This window comes from Anser brachyrhynchus (genome assembly GCF_964034855.1).
Source record: "Anser brachyrhynchus genome assembly, chromosome: 11".
Classification (NCBI taxonomy): Eukaryota; Metazoa; Chordata; class Aves; order Anseriformes; family Anatidae; genus Anser; species Anser brachyrhynchus.
Window position 1 is genome coordinate 17,757,708 of NC_137706.1, and position 15,228 is coordinate 17,772,935.

Below are 15,228 nucleotides of genomic sequence, written 5' to 3' on the forward strand. Positions count from 1 at the left end.
CTTGGGTATGTGTGGGTGAAGGATAATTTGACTGCCCTCTAGCACTCCCGTGTCTGGTATTGCACAATCAGGGAATCTGGTGTCACATTAAGGCAATTCTTATAATATAATCAAAGTTCTGATGTTGTACTGTCCTTCAGATGAAACAAAGTAATGAAATGTATTGACCCTCCTTGCGCACTTCTGAAGCAAAATGACTAAGCGGTATTGAAACTACATGAAATACATTGACATTGATTGTGAAGTCTGCGTTTCCAGAGTCACTTTGGTAGCTGATTAAAGTGTCACATTGACAATATAGCCCCTTTTGAACAGGAAATTAATACCAGCCTGGTGGCAAGGAACGTTCTTCCAGCCTGTAGCATGCACTATCACCAATCCTCAGAAATGAATCAGAGGCTCAGCTATTCCAGCGTGGCATACTGCTTTTGCTGATTATAACAAATATATTGAAATTGCAACCACCACAAGGAAAAAAAGAAGCTTGTGACATTTTATGTTTATTCTCATGATTCAATATGCTTATTACTGATAGCAATTTCAACAAAGACTTAACATGAACTATGTGTTTTCAGTCAGTTAAAGCTCCATTGAAAGTACAAGTCACATTAGCTATCTGTCTTTCTAATCCATCTATCATCAGTTGGAATACATAAAAGCCTTTGTTTTACTATGTGGCTGATGGGCGCACAAATTGTGGGAATTTCTATAGATTGGGATATAGAGGCATAGAAAAAATGTGTGTGTTTGACAGAGGGAGAGAAAATCATGTATTCAGTGCATTGTGCAGTACTAAAATGGAAGGAATGAAGCAGGTGGAGCAGCAGTAGAAGCTTAAAGACAGGATCATCTCGGAGATCTCAGGGCCTGTTTCTCCATCCCAGGAGCATCCTTTATAAACAGCCTGATGCAGGAGAAATTGAAGGAGTGGGAAAGGAGCTGTGGCATGGGAAACAAATATTTATTCATTACTAAGCAAGAATCTAAAAGGGAAAATTATGCAGATGTAGAAAACAGACGGCAGTTCTATCCTGGAACGATCAAATTCTAGGCCTGTCACCATCTCGCCGCACAGCTCATCCCTTTTTAAATAAAAGGAAGATACATTTCTCAGCAGTGTGTTATCCAGCCATTGTTTTCTTTCTTGCAATGAACTTTGCACCAGAGTTTTAGTGAGCAGAGCTGTGCTGGTTTATACCAGCTGAGACTCTGACTCAACAGGCCTGCATGTCCCTTACACCTATTCCCAATTCTCAACTGCCTCGAACAGCTGCCTCTCCTTCAGCCTCTGCAATCCTCCAAAGCTCTTTACCTTATAAAACTCTCACTCTGAGCGCAGCAGGTCACAGTTTCCTCTTCTAGGTCTTAGACTGGCCACTCAATTCATATCATGTGAGCCAGCTGTAAGCCAGATTTCCTTCACATCTCTGCGCAGAGTTATGGAGGGGAGCATGAAATGGGAAAGAACAGCTCTCATACGAGGTATGGAGGTGTGATGCCAGTGAAAAGATTGGCCAAAGAAAACTGATCAAGCCTGGAGCAGCTGGGAGAGAAAGAGGTAGTAAAAATTTTTGCCTTGCGCATCAGCAGGGAAGTTTATTTAGTTCGTTAATTTGCGAAAAGGTTTGGGGATTTTCTGGAAAGTATCACAGAAGAGCAAAGCAACAATATGACCATTAGTAATAGTTTTATTACAAGTTAGCTATATAGATAATTCCTGCGTAATTCCTTCCACATCCAGAGTCCAGCCTTCTCTCAGTGTGCACAGCTGCTCATGGAAAGATTTCCATCAGAAAATGCCCAACTGAGCAAAAAGCAGTGTTTTGTGGAGACAGCCTGACTGCAGAAACCAAGCAGGTCTCTGCTGGAACCACCCACCTGGCAAGGAGTCAAAATCCTGGTGCCCCTATAGCTCCTTTCAGGCTGTCAAAGCCAGCAGTGTGTCCAGGGGCCCCAAAGCCTTGGGCTCCCCAGTTTTGAGGCACCAGCTCTGCCAGGCTCCCCGACCGCTCCGCCTGCAGCCTGGCTGCACGGGTCCTGCAGACGCAGGAGCATCCAGTGGCTTTTTGGCTTGCCCTGAAGGCCGCTTCAGCTGGGAGCCCACAGCGCTGGCCTCAGCCTGCCCCAGTGTCAGGTACCTCGCCAAGTGGTACACACAAGGATTCGCCCCAGCTTTCAGAGCATTCTGCTCTTTGGCTCTCCCGAGAGCTGGTTCCCGCAGGGCCCATAAGCCCCGAGCCCTTCCCAGGTCCATCCCTGACGCAGCATCCCACCACCGGGAAGCTGAGCCATCTTATCCACCTCTCCTGCATTCGCTCCGAGAGGTTTGTTGGAGGGATCGAGAGGGTGGGAAGCCCCTTTCTAACTCTCCTCTTCTGGAGTCTGTGGCTCCTTGTTCAGGAACATTGTTGTTACTTTCAGCGCCGCTCCTGCTGTTGATCTTGGCCTTTGCTTCTGTGATTTCTGTTCCCCGCTGCACTACTTAGGTGAACAATAAGTTCCATTTCCAGCAGTGGTCGGCCTCCTCTCTTACCCCTTGCCTGCAGGAATTTCTTTTGTTTGGTTTGATATTTTTAGTCACGCTGTGTTGTAATAATAAGAACAAGACCATGGGTATGCTAGATTCCAGCCTTCCTTCAGTTGCCATGGCTTGCCTTCGCGCGTTGTTATTGCTTTGGATGAGCTACTGCTGCTGCGGCCCCACTCCTTGATTTCTGCCGCTTTAATACCGTTCCCTGCCTCACTACAAAGTGAACAGCGGTGCTTGTTCTCTCTGTCTGACATCTTGAATCCACCCACGAACCCATTATTTTCTGTAACGGCCAAAACCGGTGGGGGGGGGGGGGGGGGGGAGAGAAATGAAATAAATAAATAAAAGAATAAAATCCCATGCATTTGGGAGCTATTCTGAGCACTGCAGAAAGTGCCTGTGCACCCCGTTGGACATAGCGGTCAGGATGTGACTGCGAGCTCCACATTTCCCTTGCACCCGGGACGTGGTGTGCTGAGAACGCAGACACTGATGAGCCCTGAAGGTCAGAATGAGCTGAAATCTCTGGTCTATGAGAAATTTTTTCTTGTTATTGTCCTAAAAGTTGAATGAAGCTGTGCTGGTGGGACCGAGCCATGGATATGCTCATGAGGTCCATGTACCTGTGGAGAACAAGTCCTAGGAAAATAAACCAACACCATCCCATGCTGCTGGTCACCCTGTAGCCTCTGCGTGCTTAATGGGGCACAGACTTGGCAGAGGCAGCCAGGGATTAGGAAACACTTGGCCAGCAGCTTTGGTCAGGCTCTGGTGTCTGATGGTATTTTCAAGCTGCTCTGTAGCAGCTGGAGCAAACATCAGCTGCTCTGAACCCTCAGTGTTTTGGGGACTGCTCAGTTCATGCTATTGACAGAATTCATTTATTAACTTTTCAAACATAGCCTTTCATTTGTAATTCTTTTCTCTTTCTTTCCACTTTTTCTCCTTGCCTCAATCTTATAGAAAGGAATGGGTAATAAAAATCTGAGCACTCCGCATCTACAACAGTTCCCCCAAAGCACTGCTTTTCCAAAATTTCCACTCTGACTTTAAATAAGAAAAATGAAAAGGACACCGGGTTCCTGGCCCAAAGTAATGAAGCTGCAATACGCTTCCTAAATTTTAGATTGAAAATGGTTAATTTTATGACACGAGTAGTTTGTTTATCCTTTTTTGTAATATATTCTGTACTAATGAAGCACTTTGAACACTTCAGAAGAAGAGAGCCGGTAAACAAGACTTGCCTGACCTACTGTTGTGATCTCTTTCACAGGACTTACTGTGTGCAATCTGTATCATGTCCTCCTGCCCTTCTCCGCAAGCTGGTCTTTCATATGTTATTTTAAAAACAGAGAATTGTCTACCCTCTTATTTTGCAAACAAGTAAAACCATCCATATGTATATACATACATAAAAATATCTATATATCTATCTATATCTATACACACATATAAATAACTGCCATCTGATTTTTCCAGCTGCAGTTAGTCATTCACCAGACAGTACAAAGGCCTTCCCTTTATATGTAGGTGCAGGCTCCTGTAAGTCTTTTGGCTCTGTTTTTATGATGGCTAGCACAAAAGGGTAGCTATTTCATCTGTGTAATTCTTCACCTCTTGCACTCAGGGAGCTTCCTTGGAGAAGACTGTAACATTTTACTGATTGCTCTTGTAAGCAATCCAAAAATCAAGGAATCTTATGTAGTTTTCTTTAATGCAGTCTAGATGATGAATTTACATCTATATATCAGAAACACTGTCTTCTGCCCTACATTACTAATGTCAGAAAATTGCCACTATATAATTCATCAAAGTATTTCTATGGACTCCCCCTTTATTATCTCTTCTCTTGCAAACGGTATAATTTGCCTTCATTCTATGTCAATGAGAGGAACTTTAATCTTGGATACTGCTGCATAAGGTGTTGTACACATTAAAAGAATGGCAAGGTAAGGAGAGGATAGGCCTGGATAAAAATATAGATTAGGAGCTATTTATTAGCAACTGCAAACATGGCAACAAAATTCTGCTTTAAAACAGCTTGAAAATTTTGCCTAAAACAGTCATGTACTGAAAGTCTTTTTGCACTGTAACTCTTTTAATCAAAATCATTTCCTAAAGTTTCTTTTACACTAAGGAGCATACGCTGAATCCTGAGTTACACTGCTCTAGAAAAGTGCAGAGCCATAAAGCAAATTTCACTGTGAGAAGGTCTCAATATCTCATAGTCATATTGAACCTTTCACCCCAGAATATCCTAAAGTACTTCCCACGTGTAAAAAACTGATACGTAATTGCACCTGCTTCAGATATGAAATGCAGCAGTTGTTTAATGGCGCATGGAAACACTAGACAAGGGTACAGGGCCAGAAATTGAAGAACACAATATCCAGCTGAAAATCCAGGTGGGATTTAGGATGGTAGGATGTAATTTCTTCAATTAGAATTTTGTGAGAATAGTATCTTTAATAGGTGCAATTTCTGGCCCGATTGAAGTCAATGAGAACATTGCTGTTGATTACAAATGAAGTTGGAATTCCTCTCATATCTCTACCTTTATGAAAAATTTAATGAAATACTGTAGGCAGAAAGGTCTGTGGGATCTTGATTTTTATTTTCATCTCCTCCAGAAGAATCGCCTTGGTCCTCAATCCAGCATTATAGCTATGAAATCTTGTTAAGCACCTGTTTTACACCCGTAAAAGTGAGAGGAGAATTGGCTCCAGCATCTCCTGTGGCCTTTCCCACCAGCGTGGGATATTGGTTCATTCCAGCTCAGATAGAAATGTCAGCTGCAGAATCAGCCTGACGCACACAGCTGTTCCATGGAGGTTTCCAGTAAAAAAGTAATTTCCCATACAAGTGCCCAGGCTGATAGCTCCTCTGCTGTGCTGATCCTGTCAGATCTCATGTGGTAAGGTTTTATGACTGTAGGCCATGTTTTAAAATATCAAATATTTCTATTCGGTTACTGTAGAATGCTAATAGGCAACGAGGAGGAAAGGACTGTGATTGTGTAGATGCACAGGAAATATAAGCAGCGAAGCTTAATATAATTGTGTCATCAATAAGGAAAACATTTTTTTCTATCCATTCATCTCTCCTTTCTCCTTCCCTCCCTCCTATTTTTCCCTCAGCTCGCCTTTCAGAAGGGTTTAATGCTCATCTTAATGACAATCGTCTGTTGATTAGGTTTAGATACTGAGCTGTGTGATGCAAATACCAAGCTGCTTGCTTACATTTAGACATGCATCGTAAAGGGTGGGGTAAAAATAACGGTCCGAAAGTGTCTGCCCGTGTCTTACACTTCACCAGGAACGCACCTCGGATAGTCTTGCTGCCTTACAGCTGGACTAAGGCATGGCATTACCTTGTTGCAGCTACGTGGTTTTGGAGCCAAACCCTCTGCCTGAGCTGCCCACCCAGACCAGAGCATGGACAGACAGCATATAGGTATCCGTGCCTGTCACTGTAGATAAGTCCCAGGTGTTCTCAGCCCAGCTAGGATGGTGCAATGGGAGTCTGAGCCTTCCTGAAGGAGTACGGATGCCCCTGGTTTGGCGGCTTTGCTCACCCAGCATCAACTGGGCATGATGGCTCAGTGTCACCTCCAGGCCCTGCTGTGCAGAAGGTTACCTAACAGTGGAGCAGGTGTATGTGAAGAACATTTTTCTTATTTGACATCTCTGGGGATGGGATGTCTATGAACAAAAAAAGGCAGAACATTCCTCTGAGGAGGCTCTAATTAAAGAAAGCCAAACTTGTTTGCATTTCTTTCTCCCCTTGCAATGCTGCAGCAGGGTGAGATGACACCAGAGAAACTGCCGTGGCTTTCCAGGTGTGCTGTGCCAAAGCTCCAGCCACTACGCCCAAAAGATCTAGCAGCATCCCAGCCAGATACTCCAGCAAAGGCTTCCAGCTCTCACACTGCACAAGCAGAGCCGGAGGCTTTCAGCAGTGTTCCTGCGGCAGGCGGAAGCTGTTAGTCATCGAGAGGTCAGCAGCAATCCCCAATTCCAGCTGGAAGCCCTGTCTCAGGCCTGACCCCCGAGACACTGGCCAGCCCCTGGCCTGAGCACAGCCACAAAGCCCTGCCCCAGTGGGAGGGAAAAGATATTCTTTCTTCCCTTCTAAGGTAAACACAAAATTTTAAAAGGTGATTTACTTGAAAACCACTACTTATTCTTTCTCATTTCATGGCCCAGCTTGCTTCTAGGTTGTTGCTGTGATTTTATTTTTTGAACCTCATAACACATGGACTCTTTCAAAAACACCGAGTATTTGAGATAAAACTGCTCTCAGCCTACGGCATAAAATGTAGGGCTACATGAAAGTAAAAAAGGATGAGAGCTTTTCAATCAATTTGATGAAAAATTTAAGTTAATTAAAAGAATGCTCAATTTTTCCCTAGAAGGCGACACTGATCTTTATTATTAATGCATACCAGTGTTTCATAACTGTGCATAATAATGGCCTGTAACATCAGGCACAGCTTCATCCCCAGCTTAATTTGTTACAAAATCTTTTTTGGTATTCTTAAAGCATGCCCTTTGCCACTGTATCCCTGATGCTCTTGGGCTAATTCCCAACTCCTAAAGGATGTCTTATTTTATGCTCACACCTGAGAATTAATTTATCAGATTGTTTTTTCAATTTAAAGCTTTAAAAAAAAATTAAAAAATTAAAAGGCATGTAGAGACCCTTCACTGCTTGGCTTTCATATCACTTTGTAGTATTCATATTTGATCAGTAGAAATAGCAGTACAGGAGGAAATCTTACAGGCTGGAGATGTGGTACAGGGAAAAAGGAAAAGAAAGTGGTCCGTGGTCAATAGAGACCTAACATTTCACTTCTGTGAAGTGTTACATGGGCAGCTGTGTGGTTGTTTCACTCTGTTTAGCTCAAGAACTCTTCCATGTACGTAAGTGAAGGAAGCAGTCTTCCCAAGAAGTATTTTGGAAAAAAAGAAAAAAAAAGAAAAAAAAAGTAGCTAACTCTGCCTCCATTCCTGTTTTTTCACAGTGAGTGCAGCCAGTTTGTTAACTCAAGTTAGTGAAGTTTTATATTTTTGAGTTGACAACTAAGATGCAGTTCCTGTTTTCCACTGGTATCTCTGCTTACAAGGAATAAGAGCCCTCCCACCTTGCCTAAACTTCTTTTTTTTTTTTTTTTTTTAATCAACCTTAGTTCCCTGAAGGTCCAAACTATAGAACCATGAGGCAGCCTAATGCTCTCCAGATTAGTTGAGGTAGATGGTTTTGCAGAGTGTAATTTTGATTTTACGTGAGTTGAGTATCCATCCTGTCTGGGGACTTGAAGACGAAGAAATTTCCCAGTTAGGACCTTACTTAATTTCCTACAGTAGCAGGAATGAAGCTATGCCAAGCTATAAATCTGGACTGCTCTAGACATGACATGCAAATATCCACTTTGAACAGAGGAGAGGTAGATTTAGCAGGCAGGTAGAAGCAGATCTGCAGTCCCTAACTGTTACTGGATGTTCATCTCCTCACATAACAGGGCAGAAATAGCACAACCTTGAAAACCCATAATTATCATGGCTGCATCTGTCTTCATGGACAAACAGGGTTATTTTGATCTGGGAAACCATTACCTTGTCCTGCCTCCTGTGTTACGCTTCCAGTGTGCTGGCTGCAGGCATTGACAAGTGATAATGGCCAGGTAAATGATCAGCACTGACTTGTGAACCCCTGTCTAATTTGTCTGTCTATATCTCTTAGAAGAGCAACCATCATCTCTGCAGCTATTAGCTAGGTTGAAATCTTGGTACGCTGATGTTACGTGGTCCTGCCTGTCCACTCCCCCTTTCCCTCACCTCTTCCAAAAGCCTTTATACACTTCTCCTGAAAAGTGATAGAAATAATACCGTAAGTCCTTGAAAACAGGCATTGTCCTGTAATTTTAGGTTTGATCATAATGTAATGAGTGCTCTGTTCTGGTCAGGTTGTTGAGGAACTAACATAGCACATTTGTTCTCTCTTCTACATTAGTATTGCAGAAGCACTTGAAGGCCCCGGAGACTGGGGCTCCCCATGCTGTCCCCAGAGTAGGGACACACCATGGACTGGTCCCCAGCCCGAGCAGTTTACAAATAGACATAAGGCACAAAGGGGGCCATCCCTACTAAAGAGGGATATAAAAGGATGAAAAAAGGTGGAATGCTTGAAACTTCACATTTTAAAGAACCAAACTAAAGGCTGTTTTATTTTTTATTTTTCCTGAATATTCCTTTTACTTCATTTAAACTGTAAGAAATATAGAGGAGGGTAAACACAGTATTTTTTCCCCCATTAATAAATATAAAACAGATGTGCAGATCCTGGATGAGGAAGAGAAACAAAGGAAGGAGAGTGCAAGTAAAAGTAAATTCTAGGTTATATAACATTTATCAAGCTGGTGGAAAAAGCCAAGTTGGGAGTTGAAAGCAAGATTTAATGACAAGAAATGGCGATAAAAAGTTCATAGCAGTTGAGTTTTATGGTAAGACTTGTAATCGAGAGTCCTCTGGCCAACTGTCTGGTTGTTTCTGGCTATGGATCAAAACACCAGGGTCCTGCCCTGACCCTTGCTTGCTGTTTCAGCACAGCTCAGGAGCCCTGGTGGAGCCACGGCAGCGTGGGGAGGAATTCACACCGTTCACAAGCTGCATCCACAGCATGGGTTGAGCCTTGCTTCTCCCCAAGGAGCATAATAGCCCACGACACAGCGGGGATTAGTAGGACAAGCTTGCAAACAGGGCTAGTTGAAATGCCCAATCACTTCAACTAAAACATGTTGGAAATTTGCCACTTAACCTAAAAAAAATGTTCTTTCTTCCAGGGGAGACTTTCTCGTTAGGCTCACGTTTAACAGCCTTCTCCATGCCTAATGACTGTTCTGCCCCCAAGTGGGTAGTTACTCTGGGGTAGGCTTCCTCAATCTGTTCTGTTGGAGCTTTCCACTTTGCATAAATAATTGAGTGTTCATTAGAGCAGGTCTTGAGCCTGGGTTTCCCACAGCCGAGGTGAGTGCCCTGACCACCACACTATTGATTTTGCTGTTCCAACTGATCAATATTTCATTGATCAGCTACTTGGCATAGAGGGTGCCCACAGGATGCCCCGTGCGAACACGAGACGTAAGTAACCCCTATGAAAATCATACTGCATAGTAACCAGTAGGAATCCACTGCTCTGGAAGAGAGTGTCTGGCACTGTATGTGTTTGGCATAGCTTCAGATATCTAATCTTATTTATGATCAAACAACCTCTCTCTAACTGTTCCAGTGGAAATGGCATTGTCATTCGACATGATAAGCAATAATTGTATATATCTTCAGTAAAGACAACATTTCTGCCTAATCATGAAAAGCACAGTTGAGCTACAGTCTGAACTGACTGACTCAATTTATGTAACAAGATTCTGCTGTGTTTGCCCAAATTGGCATAGTTCCTCTCCAAGGGACTGAAAAATGACGGCAAATCCAGCATGAAGCCTGTTGTTATAGGAAGTGTAGGGAGTAGCACAAGTTTATTGTCAGCCTTCAAGTGTGCCTTTAGGTGGTCACCACATCCTGAGATGTTGCTGATAGAACTAGATGACATGTTTCTGAAGGGCTGCCAAAATATTCAAACAGACAATATCGAAGACTCTTATTCTGCTTTTCTTAGAAGTTTACTATTTCCCTTCAGAACGAATATGCAATTACACTGCTGTGAAGAAGCCCACAGTGTAATGAGGGACACTGAAAAAGATTAGCCAAGGCAGATAATGTCTTGTAAAGGCTATCTCTTTGGCATCTTTGATACCAATTATACCATGACATCTCAAAAGGAAGTCACCTGTCTTGGACAAGTTATCCAAGAAAATCTAACAAGTATTTTTTTTGTTCATTGGAGATATGCAGTGATATAATAATCATTTTCCTGGTATAGCAAGAAAAAATTAAGTAAAATTAGTTTCTCTACATGAATCCATTATGAGCTGTAATTTATTTCAGAAAGTGGAAAGTGTTAAGGAGAAAAGGAAAAAAAAAAAAAAACATCTTTGCTGATAATTTGTTATGTTCTGGACCCAGTAAATGACCTTATACATATGGACTTAAGTATACTCAGTGGGTATAATATATCTAAAATGACATAGAGGATTGAGCCTAATTGATATCATTAGAGCCCTGGTCCTTTTACACTTGGCCTTTGAGATGTTGGTGTTACCAAGAAAGCTGCTTTTGATTTATTTTGCTTTTCTTCTTCATCCTTTTGCTCTCTCTCTCTTTCTCTCCCTCCTTCTTCCCCCTCCCTCTCTCAAGTTCTGCTCAAAGGCCAGGCATGTGGAGGTGAGGAGCTCACTAGCTGATCCAAGGGCTTCAATGCTACAGCTTGCAAATTCGTTTCTAAAGTGATAACTTCTAACAAGAGGCACTTGATATGTTTGACCAGTGTGCTCCTTAAGGGAAAAAAAAAAAAAAAAAGGAAAAAAAGAAAAAGAGTGCAACTATATGGATTAAAAATCAGCAACATTTATTCTAGTTAGCTCTCTAAGAGGCTTAACATCTTTATCTGTGAAGAGGATATTCTTTTCCAACCTGTAACAGAAGCCTCAAAACTCCCAAATGAACTTATAAAGTAGCCCATGCATAAGGTTCAGATAAAATATTATCTCCTGCTTTAATAAACCACATTATGATTTTCCCTTACAAACAGCTTGAACTAGATAGTTCAGAATGAAGGCAAACCCAAAAGTTCTGTTTTTGCACCAAGTTAGCCCTTGCCCCCAGCTTAAAAGATCTATTTTGAAATTGACTTTGTTAATTCTGGTCACAGGTTTGATTTTAATTTAAACATTGCTCATCTGTCAAAAAAAACCCAAAGACCACAAGTGCAGGATAGTCTCAGTAGTGCCCAAAGTAGCAATGTGTACTAAGCATAATATGGGTTGCTGTGATTTACAGACTTCTGAATGCTCATGAAAAACAAGGTCATATGCTCTTCCCTTAAAAATGCTATAGCAAATATGATACAATTTATCCAGTCTTTCTGTTAGTGTTTTATAGGCACTCTTTCCTATACACACCCTGAAAGTTGTCACTGACTTTGAACATCTTCTTTATATACATATACAAAATATGTGTATGAGCCTAGCAGTTTCCAGGACTGTTTAAGTACAACAAATAATGATGTAGCACAGGAGAGAAGAGTGATATATCTTCATGTACCTAGAAAGCTAGGGATTCTCAGAGGTTTCAAACTTGGAAGATATTCTTTATTAATTGGCTCTTGCACATCTATGCAGAAATCTGTGGGTGATATTTTGGCCCTGAAGAGTACATTTGAATGGAACAACTACACTTTCAGGAACAGTGGGCTACTAGCTGTAATGGTAATTATAAAATGGATTGCTTCTGTGCAAAAGCAATAACTACTTCAATAGCCCTCTACTCTATTCACTTACAGAGCATCTATGTCTCTGGCAAAACTGTGTGTTTAGCTGTAGCATATTTGTTTTTTGTTTGTTTGTTTGTTTTTTCCATCCTGATCAAATGTAGGCTTAGCTGGGATTCAATTATAATGCATCATCAGATATTCATTGAAAGACAATGAGATTTAGCCATCTAAATGAACTTCTATTAAACAAGAGAAAAAGAAAACCCATATTAAAATCATTAAAAATAAACCTATTTACTTAACTTGGGCCTGATCCAGTAGTCTCTTAGGTCAGTGGATCCTAGGTTGGACTGTTGCTTCAACTCAGAGTAGAAAGGCGTAGGTAGGTTCTAGACTGCTCAAAGACAGCACTTTCCTTTCTTTGCTGATTGGACTGGATATCACAATCAAAGAAAGTTTGTGTGTTTTGTGATCTTATCATGGAGAGTAACTGGCTCTCTGTGGGAACCAGCTGCCACAGGGTAATGGGGACTGGTGCTCAAGAGACCTTGCATCCTTGAGCCAGCATCCCCAGTTGCTGATGATTATCAGAGCTGCAGATGCCTGTAATGCAGTTTTTCCACCAAGTTCAGCAGGAATTAGTGCAAGCACTGGAGCTGGAAGGACTGTCTAATGGTCTGAGCATGGGTTCAGTAGAGGTGAGACTTATTAGAAAGTGGCAAAAAAAAAAAAGAAAAAAAAAGAGAAAGAAAGGATTTTAATTGAAAACACGCAATCAAAAATAAAACCTTGCCCTACATCCTTTATCCATCTGCTAATTGAAAATGGGAGGCTTGTGAACCTAAAGTGCTTATACGCACATCCATTGCCTGCTCATTGCTGTCCTCAGGCAGGCAGAATGCTATGGCACACACTGTGAACAGAGAGCAAAAGGGCAGAACAATTAAAAGGAAAAATTCAAAGTACAGTTCTTGAAATGTCATGCACGTTAGCAGCACAAAATGCCACTTGGGCTCCTCATCATATTTCCTACGTGTTTCTTTCTGCTTCTCTTCTATTTTTTGTTTTTGACTCTTAATTTCCCCACCTTTGCATGTTGGAAGCGGGGCGTGCACAGTTGTGAGCACGACTTCACCACCTCCAGTCTTTTGCTGCATTTACCCCGCTATCATCTCACTTCCCAACCGCCTGCCCCACCACCCCCACATCTAACTCGGTAAAATCACCCTGCGCCATTAACAGCCATTACCAGCGAGTGCGTTTTTACGGTCAGGGAGCATTCTTGCTTAGGCCTCCCTCTGGGCTCAGATCACATAACTATAAATTTACCCTTGAGCTTCTCTTCCCTTGCCGTTCTGCTACATCCTCGGGCCTTCCTTTCTCCTGCTCTTTTTCCCTGCTTCTCTCTTGTTGGCATATGCACCTTGACCCAAACAACCTTGCGCATATGCAAGATACAAAAAGTTCACCAGCTGTGATCAACAGTAAATAAATCTTGATGCCAGTATTAAGTTACAGCAATTTTATCCTCTCTCTTCCCTTCCCCACCCCTTCATCGATGGGAAAAGAATATGAACTTGACATTTGCTCACTGAAAGCAGATGGATGAGGTAGGTCAGCATTAGGTGTAACCCTAGCACTGTTTCTTTGGGTTTCCTGAAGGATGGAGCTAAAAGAATTCTCCTGGTGGGTCAAAGGCCACATTAGTCATTTGCTTAAAGAAGAACTGTGCAGAATTAATCAAAATGAAACACAGGTTTTCATGTCTCTCTCTTATTCAGAATCTCTCGGTCCTTTTTTCCATTCCTCTTAGAGGAAGCAATATATTTTATCCTTTTACACCTTGTCCTGCAGAGGTTTTGTTCGGAGTGGTGTCACAGGCCTTCCCCTTCTGTGTAGAAAACCATTTTAATCAGGATAAAGCCTCCATGTGATACTTGTAAAGGTCATCTGAAGCTGGTGTGTTAGTACCAGTGCAACCATAAAAAAAAAGACTCAACCCTTCATGAAGAAGTTTTGAGTTGAAAAGAATGATTCTATTCACTGCATTTTTCCAACTTAAAAGGAAAGTTAAAAGAGCAGCTCTAACACTCAGAAGCAAAAAACTTTACATATTTTGTTTCACTATAACCTGAGGAGAGCAAACTATTCAGGGAGAAAGTCTTTCATTCTCGTTTCAAGAGCTATACCCCGAAACTGATTAAGAGCCTGACCTTACCATAAAACAGGTCACAGTAATATTTTTAGGGGTTTCTTTTTTTTTCTTTTATTTTTTTTCCCTGAGGTTGTTATCTTGGTCAGGGAGGTGCCAGGGTATTTATGGTTTACAGTTTAAATCATCTCACAAAGGAAAAAGTTTCTTTGGACTGAAAGCTTTCGACAGCAAACTTTCACCTGCTACGTGAACTGTTCCCACTATTTGACACAGCTTGTCTATGAAAGCTTAAAATAGCACCTCAGGATTTTGGTTTCTCTTGATTTTTTTTTCCTTCTTTTCGTCTCCCATTTTTCAAATGCTGGAATTTCCTATTCATGATTCCTGACAATATGTTAATAATTTAGCTGGGATTTGTGCGCTTGGCATACAGAAAAGGACAAAACGTCGTTAGTCTGCAAGAAGTTCCACCTACCTTAGCTGCTTCCACCACCATGCCCGGCAGTCTCAAATATGCTTCTTTATCCAGCACTGCAGTAAAGTCATCAGGGCCATTCTAGAAATTGGCTTCTCTTTGTTAACTCAACTGTAACCCAGTTGAATTTCTACCATCCTGCAGAATAATCCAGTTTATTCAAATGTATTTATAAAGCAAACAGCAAAGCCACCCACTGTCATTTGCTCACACATCGGCATATGCATGCACAGACACCTTCAGCAGCCCATATAGCACTGACAGTATGCACAGCTGTTATATTTTACGCTATTTGATGCTCAATAATTAGCGCCTGTTAAAGAAAAAAAGAGAGATGCCACACTACCTTGCAACAAATAGCAGGAATCAGTATGTCCAATTTATCAAGACCTACTGCTGAAAGGAAGATTCCTGTTATAATTTCATATGATGTTGCTGTCACTATTACACTTGTCAGCACTATGATATCAACAAAAGACTTCTCATATATCTAATAGGGAATGACTGTTCTCCAAATTCACTGAAAGGAGATGAGAAAATCATGCAGATGCTTGGTATTGTCCTAATTTAATTCTGGTGGGTTTCTGTTTTTGTTGGTTTTGCTGTTGTTGGCATTTCCATTAAATCTTTTTGGTAAGAAAAGGAAACGGACTGTGGATTGAACTCTCCACTCACTTTCTGATC

The 15,228-nt window shown here is 41.7% G+C and overlaps 2 long non-coding RNA genes across 8 annotated transcripts in view; one reads left to right on the forward strand and one right to left on the reverse strand.

Annotated features, from left to right (window-relative positions):
* The window catches only part of LOC308200849, a 550,918-nt gene that overhangs the window by 312,848 nt on the left and 222,842 nt on the right, over window positions 1–15,228 (forward strand). The window lies entirely within an intron of this gene.
* Window positions 1–15,228, reverse strand: part of LOC308200851 — a 71,080-nt gene continuing 55,852 nt past the window's right edge. The window contains exon 2 of the long non-coding RNA XR_013955879.1: window positions 1–15,228. This exon is cut by the window's right edge and continues 36,301 nt beyond it. This is a non-coding gene — a long non-coding RNA (uncharacterized lncRNA).